This window comes from Alligator sinensis, unplaced genomic scaffold (assembly GCF_000455745.1).
Source record: "Alligator sinensis unplaced genomic scaffold, ASM45574v1 scaffold421_1, whole genome shotgun sequence".
Lineage (NCBI taxonomy): Eukaryota > Metazoa > Chordata > Crocodylia > Alligatoridae > Alligator > Alligator sinensis.
Window position 1 is genome coordinate 856,182 of NW_005841871.1, and position 9,129 is coordinate 865,310.

At 42.7% G+C, this 9,129-nt stretch overlaps 1 long non-coding RNA gene across 2 annotated transcripts; it reads right to left on the reverse strand.

Moving 5' to 3' along the window:
* Nucleotides 1-1,262: 1,262 nt before the first annotated feature.
* On the reverse strand, nucleotides 1,263-8,855 carry LOC106723221. 2 transcript variants are annotated; one of them, XR_001359174.1, is made up of 3 exons: nucleotides 8,746-8,855; nucleotides 5,540-5,603; nucleotides 1,263-1,301 (listed from the first exon to the last, which is right to left on the reverse strand). It is a non-coding gene; the product is annotated as an uncharacterized LOC106723221 (long non-coding RNA). The 2 variants fall into 2 exon arrangements; XR_001359173.1 differs by lacking the exon at nucleotides 1,263-1,301 and adding an exon at nucleotides 4,881-4,974.
* Between the last annotated feature and the right edge of the window lie 274 nt (nucleotides 8,856-9,129).

Consider the following 9,129-nt stretch of genomic DNA (forward strand, 5'->3'; position numbering starts at 1 on the left):
ACTTCTTAACACGTGAGTGCTTGACTTTGCATTCTTAATGGTCTGTTAACATAGGTTTTATTGTACTTAATAACATGCTGATCATTCTACTGATTTCTTTAGGCTGTGGGTAGCTCAGATTGACCTTCCTCAGCTCTTACAAATCTACCTTCCTGGGGGGGAGAAGTCTTGGAAAATGAGTTCTTGGAGCAGGTATGGTTCAACACCTTTTACCAGGATTACACAATATGACAGTATATTAGTAAGCATCATAGGCTATTGCATATACTGAGTTAGTCAAGACCATTACTGCACATTGAGAAGTCCAGTGAGGTTTTACTGGTCAGCTCCATTTTGTTCCAACACCACAGATACCTTAGCTTCACCCTGGTAGTGGCCATTATATAACAAATCACTTGTGTATGCACGCATCTTTTGTCATCTTTTTTTGCCTAGCAACATTAAACTTCATCAACTTTTTAACAATATAGAACACCTACTCCCAACTAGCATGACCAATAGGTGAATATGCCTTCCCAATAGTGGATCTAAAATTTTGAAAAGTGGGGTGCGGCCAGGACTGGACTCATAGCCCCCAGATGATAACAGGACTCAGCAGGTGCTTCTGGCTACCTGCCCAGCTTGAGAAGAGGGGTGAGCAGTTTGACTTCATTAGGATCAGTCCCTTGACTCCTGGGGAAAGATGACAGGAGTGAAGGAGGAATTAAATTAGTGGGTACAACTGCACTACCACACACATACCCTCCCCATGATCAACCCCCATGCCAATGTCTTGGTAATTTTTCATTAGTCACCTTTCCCAGGGCACTTTACCCTGGTACTTCAGGAGTGTTTATTGGATGTGTTAATTTTTCATTTTAAATATGGAATGCCTTCATACGTTACCTTTTATTTAAGAATCTAAACTGGGAAAACGACATATTACCTAGCTACACTAGAAACGATTTATGACCACTTGGGCTGGAGTTTAACAAGAGACCGTTACTGCTTTTTTCCGCTACTTGGTTTGGCTTGCAATTTGAACAGTTTTTTTCTTTGAGCCCACCAGTGCCAGGATAGCTTTCCCTTTCATTCAACATCAAATTTAGAAAACTCAACTCATTGGAATTAAATTCTTCCTATTGCTGAAAGCTGAAAAAGGTTTTAAGTTTATCTTGAACTAAATTAGCTTACATTTTGTCTTCATTTGCCAGGGGTTTTTTTCCACAGGGCTCAGCAAAAGAGTAGCAAGATGAGTTATCTCAAACAAGATGTATGTCTTTGCGGGGGAGCGGGGTTTCATGGGAAAAAAATTATTTTCTCTTGAAAAGGGAAAAATATGAAAGCAATTAGTAGACAAGACAATAATTCAAGATATAAATTGTCATCAAAATAATGTGCAGCATCTGGAAAAAGAATTCCTTGTGATAAGGCAAATGAGACTGCAACTCAGACACTCTGGATTCAGTTTCCAAGTTTGAGCAGGACTTTAGACAAGTCATTTAAGGCTAGATTCGGTAAAGGACTTGGGCATCTGAACCAGAATTTAGGCAGTATAGAGATGTCTAGATCCAAAACTGAGATCCAAACATCTCATTCTGGTGCCTGAGTCAAAATACTTAACTGAATTTTTATCTAATGCCTGTTGAAGGTAAAATTATAGAAACGGTCCTGGGAACAAGATCTGGAATTCTCTCAGCCGAGTGTCCTGCCCATCTGCCCTGTGTGCTCTGTTTCTAGCCACAGGAATCGTGATATTTTTTTCTGTACGATGACACAGCGTCAAGAGGAGACATGGAGAATTCTCACGCTAGCCTAGCCTATAGCCTGGTGCCCTGGGCACTCTCCTATGTGGTGGGTGATGAAAAGGGATATAAAGCCAGGTGCCCCACTTCCTAGGCAACTGTTTGAACATTAGATTTATATCTAAAAACTGTGCAGGTACTTGAAGCAACCCTGTTTTGAAAGAAAAGAGCAAGAGCTTCCAAATATTCCCATCCCCTGTAGAGGATCCCAGAGTCTGCTTCCAAACTGGAATTAGAGGTTTGCCAAAAGCCCTGATTCAGGAACCCACACTTGTCTTCAGGGTGCAATTTCAGGCACCTCTCCATGCTCAGTGCTTCCTATAGACTGGGTGTAGGTGTCTTTCTGCTCAGCCTTCAGGATTCACTGGTCTGAGGAGCATCATTCTCCCCATGCATGAAGTGGGGAGCCTAGGCACCTGGCTCCAGATTCTGGAGTGAGCTCCAAGGGCCAGGACCCAAAAAATTTGGCACTGCAACATCTCACTTGTAAGTCCACTATCCGATCTCTCTCTGTGACTCAGTTTTTTATGAGTAAAATAAACATAATATTATGTCCTTCATTCTTAGATTTCAATATCTTTGGACCACATGTGTATGGTTGCTTACTATGTGCATGCCTTGTGTCTGGTATAATAGAGCACCACTCTTTTATATATGTAACTTATGACCATAAATAATAACTCAGATATTTCCAAAGCTCCTTAGAAACCTCAAAATACTTATACGAGGGAGATGATCTTTACAACTATTTTACTATTCAAAACACATTACTGATATAGAGAAGTCTCATAACAAACCACTGGTTGACATGTTGAGAGTTTTGCAAAGAGACTTCAGAAAAATAAATGTTGAGACTTTTATGTTATGTTTCATGTCCTCTAAATGTTGAGACTTCAGTAAAATACCTTTCATCCACACAGACAAATGTCAGCCAGTGTACTCTGGGGTGGTTGGCATAATTGATTTACTGCAATAGCTGGGATAAGAGTTTTAGCTGAACCAGGTCACTTGACAAAAGTTTCTCCCATTCCATTACTTAATGTTTGCCCATTTTTAGCGATCCATCCCAGAATACAGTGCCTATAAAACAAGATTTTTGTACCATAGTTTCCCATATACCTATGCCAATCATCCTGTAAGGCACTTCTTCAGGAAATTATGAGAGGCCTGTCACTCCCTGCACGAAGCTAAAGCTCATCAGCCTGCATTTGTAAGAGACCACTGAATTATTTTTCTAGAAGGCAAGCACGTTTGGGAAACACTTTAAATTACTGATATTCTGAAGGTCAAGTGCTCTGTCATTCTCCAACTAGTTGGAGTATGAGTTCTGTACCAAATGGGTCCAGATGAAAAACCAAGTTCAACCAATCAGAGGCACACATGCTTTCAATCATTTTCCAGGCCAGTGCCTTGTCTTTTATACACATCAACACATCCCTCCAGCTAGTGCCTCAAGTCCTTATATGTAGTAACAGCACTGAGCTCTCAGGGCTGTTGTGTAGATCAATACATAAAATACTTGGACAAGGTGCTCAGATAGTACAGTTCTAATGACCAAGGGCCACAGATAAGGAATGGGATTATACAAAACCTGTTTGTAGTAACACTAAAGAAAAAAGATTTACACAACAAAAAGATTACACAAATATTAACAAAGGTGCCTCCTTGAACAGCTAAAATAATGAGGAAAATTATCTCATCAGATTGAAAGGTTGGAATCACAGAGCTATCAAGGAAAATGAAGATTTCTTGAATAGGAGTGAAGAGGCTGGCACTGGAAAGGCCAAGGGGAAAAGATGAGACGTGGTAGCATGTGACTATTAAAAGAAAGAGGGGTCCCAGAATTCAAGAGAAACAGATTCAAGTCAGCAACCACTTTCAAGCACTCTGCAGTGGAGCCGCTGAAGAAAGGGCAGAGGTAAGGACATCAACAGGGAAGACCCAAAGGACTCAGCCGTCAAGGGGGAAGCACAGGGCCCCAGAAGTGAGAGCCCTAAAACCACCTCACCATAAAGAAAGATAAAGAGTGGTGGTGGTTGATGACTCCTTCTGCATGGTAAAGAAGCACGAATTTGTCATCCAGATTTGGGGTCCAGGGAGGTATACAGTCTGCCTGGAGCCTGATTTCAGGATTTCACAGAAAAACTGTCAGAGCTTATCCACTACACCAGAGCTTTCCAAACTTTTCATGTTGGTGACACACTTTTTAGACATGCATCATTTCGCGACACAATAATTCAGTTCCGGGGGAGGGGCCAAGGGAAGCAGACGCGAGTAAAGGAGCTCCGCGGTGCCCTTCCGCAAAATTTTCTGCATTCCGCACGACACACCTACACACTGCCGCCGACACACTAATGTGTCGCGGCACACAGTTTGGAAAGCTCTGCACTACACTTTCCTGCTTGTCCATGAAGGCACTGGCATGGGCCAATGCTCACGCTGGAACTGAAACCTGGAGGTCCCTGGCTAGAAGGTTTTGCCCCCCTGCTCAAGGTCAGACCGATTTCCACATTTGGGGTCAGGAAGGAATATTATCCCATGCCATGCTCAGATTGGTATGCACTGTGTGGGCTTGCGCCTTCCTCTACAGCAGGGGGTGTAGCCTCCTTTTAGGTCTCTCAAGAGTATTTTAGCAGCCTTTGCAGCAGCAGGATATTGGTCACGGTTCCCCCTGCGTTGCCTGTGGCAGACTAAGGTGTTATGCCTTGTGGTTGTGTCAGGGTTGACTACGTAGTTCTGCTAATAACTATGTAGTTCTGCTAATAGGGATGATCTTGTCTCAGAGGGGTGGACTAGATGACCTCTGGAGGTCCCTTCCAGCCCTACTTTTCTATGGTTTTTATGATGCAACAGTTTCTGTCAAATTTTTCATCTTCAGGTTTTATAGAGTATAGACAGACACCACTTAGCATATTGATTGAATGAGTTCTACTAATAAAGTTCAGGCAAGTAAAAACACTTCCACACCCCCCTGCACATTTTTACTGTTTATACTCCCATATTGTTTTTTACACTCTTTAGGTTCCCATGGTGTCCAGTCTGTGCCTGAGTCAGAAATGCATCATCATTATTTCTGGGAAAACATTGTGTCCTTGGGTGTCTATCACTGGGAAAAAAATATAATGCAATGGATGTAGGTCATTGGAAACGAAGGGTGCTTGAGATCTTGCTGAAACATAAAAAAGCTTTCCTGGAACAGAGGAATAAGAAATTAGACCATTTAATTTTAGATGCTTCATTGAAAGGGCACAGCTGCTCAGTTCATTTGTCCACCCAGAAATAATATGCAAGAAGCAGAGGGCAGTGCATTAGTGCTGGGAAATGGACTGGGCAAAATTTAATCAATTCAGCAATTAAACAGACTGATTTTCTTGCTAAAGAAGTATATTTACTATAAAAAAATGAGCTAATATTTTTTCTTCAACTCAGTTTGTACAGGAGCACAAGTTGCTAGGTATGTGCCTAAGTACAGACACTACCTCACCCCTTCTGACCCCTTCCAAGGCTTCTGGTGAAGGGCCCTTCATATTACTGAGAAAGGAATTTGGGACAGTTGGAAACTGGTTCATACATTTTTCCATTCGTGCTCTTCATTGTGGGCAGTCATTACCAGGTCTGCTCTACAACTTGGCTGCCCCCTCCCCCAGACTGGCCACAACAGCTAGTTTTATAGCATTTGCCAGTTGCTCATCTATTTCTCAGCTTGCTCCTACCTACCCATTCCTCCCTGCTCCCCAACCCCCTTCGTAATTTACCTGCTGAAACCAACGTCATCAGTTTCTCCCAATAGCTGCTCTTGCGGACCTGACTGACGTAACTCTGAGGAATGAAAGAGGTGGAGGAGGAGGGGTTGTTTTTGTTGTTTTGCTTTATATCATAGCAGCAGTAATGGCTTTCCCCAAATCAATAAAACCTCATCTCAAGACTTCTAGGCCTACATTTAATATTGCTATAGCTCTCACCCTACTAAAGCTTGCACGTGGCATGCAATATGTGACAAAGACAAAAATAGGAAACACACAAAATTAATTCTGTGGGCTTCTATCCTCTCGTGCAAGCAAGCCCTGCTCCATTTCTGACGTAATGTGAGATGTGACAAAAAAGGGATGGGGACATCAAATTCACGTGGAGACTAAAGTCAACTGTTACTTGAGAGAAACGAATGCAGCCCCCTGGCAGACCCCTCAGAGCTTTCACCAATGCTCCATCCTCCTCCTCACAGATGTGATGAGTTGTGTGCAAGCTACCTCAGGATGCAGGTGCTCTCATTGTGGCGAAAGGGTTAATGTGATCCTGAACCCAGATCGGAGTGGTTATTTGTATGGTCACTGATATTTAAGGCTGCATTTCTAATTTGTAAGGGCAACCAGCTAGTTAGTGGGGCTTTGAAGACTACTGCACCTAATAATTTCCAAACCAATGTTTATCTACATGGAAGACACAGGATGTTTAGTGTCTGTCTGCTAACATTTAACAGTTACCAGAAATCATGCAGCCCTCTTTTTACCATTATTTGGTAGTTCTTATAAGAAAAACTGAATGAATCACTTTGCACTATATTTCACCAGAAAATTTCAATCATATATTGATGGCCTATGATAAAGGAATTAATAAATAGGCTTATGGGAGTGTGAGAAGGAAATCGTGATGATGGCCACAGAACTAAATCTCAAACAGATGATGTTGGGAAATAAAAAATTCTTCCAGAGTCGTAGACAGCCATAAACTTGCAAAAAAATTATCTTTAAAAATGCACATAAAACTTAAACTAGTTGCTTATGAACTTCTGGTTTTCTTCTGCCAGATTTTTAATAAGAGGAGGTGCCCAATAGCAAAGGACAAGCATTAAAGATTTATGTATTTTATTATAGGTTTAAACACAAGGAGTAGTGGGGCATTGCTGCTAAATATTAGGTTTGTAATATAATGATATTAAAGAAGGTAGAAAGGCCTTGCATGTTAAAAAATCCTTTCTGAAAATAGGGCAAGGTCCTCTCAAGAGCAAAATAATTCACAAATTGCCATGAAATGTCTGAAGTACAAATGAGGCAACAGATCATATTAATCAATGCTGAATGCCTATCAGTATATCAAAGAGAAGCCAAATTGACAGTGCACTGGGTGCACTGGCTGAGGATAATATAACCCAGATGATTTCACAGCTCAGTTATTATAAGTGATCATGCGTTGCTAATTCTCAGTTAAAAAAGAAGAAAGAAGTAGAGTTAAAGCAATTAATAGAAGCTGTGTCAAACTGGCAAAACAAATTAAATCAGAAAACTTTGATACTAACAATACAAGTCACATGTAATTAATAATCTAGTTTACTAATATCAGTAAGAAAGATAGTAAGTTAACTATAGCCCATGTGGGTTCTAACATTAATTAGAAAGCTTCAGATCTGATGCAGCTGTGGTATAATCCTTCAAACCTCTTGGCCTATCAACTTCTATTAAGAAATGTTGTTACATTAGAGCCTGTTCTAAAACCTTTGGACATGAATAGAAAGGCTCCCATAGGAATGGAGAATTTAGAACTACATATCTGCTGCATTTTCTCTTTTGAATTTACCTACCCCTCAGAACCTAACAGTTTTACGGCATCAACTTGAATCCAAGATGAGGTCTTTTCCCCTCGTTCAACACAGAGAAAAGGCCCCTCACCTTGGATTCAAGTACAAGGTGGGGTGGCAGGCAGCTGCTACAGCTTCAGCTCTGCCTGTGGCTCAGGGTCAGGGTTGGAGTCAGAGCAGCAGCCATTGCCCCTCTGCAGACTCTGCACTGTGTTACTTCCACTCCCTCACTTGGTCTTCACATGGCCTCTACTCATCCACCTGTTCCCTCTGCCTCCACCCCTGCTATCACTAACTGTCACAGCTCTGGCTCTAGGCATGGAGCACGTTGTAGTTCTAGCTTCCAACCAGTCAGGCAGCAGCAATTACAGCAGCAGCTCCCACCTTGGCTCTGACTCCCACCCTGGGGCCAGGGCCCAAGCTGCTACCATCTAGCCAGGTGGGTGCAGCAGCAACTGAGGGTAAGGAGCAGTAAGGGGGAGCAATAGGGGAGACAGGTGACAGGGAGGAGACATTGGGGGGCAAAAATACTACAGAAGGGGCACATGCAGGAGGACACAGACATGGGGGGCAGCTGGCAAGGGCAAGTAGCAGGGGAGGAAAGTGGTATAGGGTAGATGCTGGAGGGTGCAGGCACTGGGGGTGGAGGGGGGAGCAAGTGACAGGGAGTCCAGGCAGCAAGGGGCATGGTGCAGAGGGGCAAGAGGCAGCAGTCAGACTCATTGACTCTCCTGCCACCTGCCCTCCCCACTGTTTTCCCTCCTGCTGCTGCTTGCAAAAAAAAGTTGGGGGAGGGGGACAAATTTAGGGTAACCCTTCAGTAATTAGATTCTGTACATGAAAAATTATAACAAATTTATAACTTCTCCATGTACACAATATAATCAATGAAGGGTCATCTTAAATTTGAAGTCATCTTGGATTCAGATAAATATGGTAAATGGGGCTGCACAGGGACTTCCATGAAATAGTTTGATTGAGTTGTTAAGTGGGGAAAACAAATACTACCTAGCAACTTGGGGAATCAGAGTTTTGAAATTCTACCATTCAAACATCAGTACTCTCTGCAACTTACATTTTTACAGATTTATTTTTTTCCTGGAGATGAGTACCTGTTGCTTTGGGTCAGCAGGAGCTTCCTATTGAAAACCAGGCCTCAGCTGTGGTTTAGCTTTCCTTGTGCCTACTGCTAAGGCAACAAACTCAGCCATTGCTAGCATGCGAGGAGCTGAACCAGGGACTTCCAAGGTAAAAGTCTGAGCTGGTGCAGTCTGAGCTAAAGCCACCTACCTGGGGTTGGAGTCGATGTACTGTCTAGGGATTAGGCTTAGATCAGAGCTTGTGTTACACATTCACCAGTGGGTTACACTGGCATGTGGCAGCACCTACCTTTAAATCAGGACCGTCCAACTTCTGAATGAGTGCAGGAAGTAGAAGCAGGAGGATTGCAGGGGAGCTTGGAGGTCATGGGTGCCTTAGGGAGAGATGTGTCAACAGGGGTAAGGGCAGACCTGTGTGGGGGAAGTGCAGGGAGCTGAGGTGGTAAAGACAGCAGGAGCCCCCCCACCATGAGTTAACCATTTGCTGGCTGACAGCTGGACAGCCCTGATTTAAATGATAAATCCCTGGTAAAACAATGGCTTTTGTTCAACTCTATTATGTAAATGAAAATAGAACAGTCACTTAAAGAAGGGGTCACAATCCTCCTGACAGCCTCTGGTGGATATGTCACACCTGCTTACGTGTTCCTATTAATAAGATATTATCCTAAGT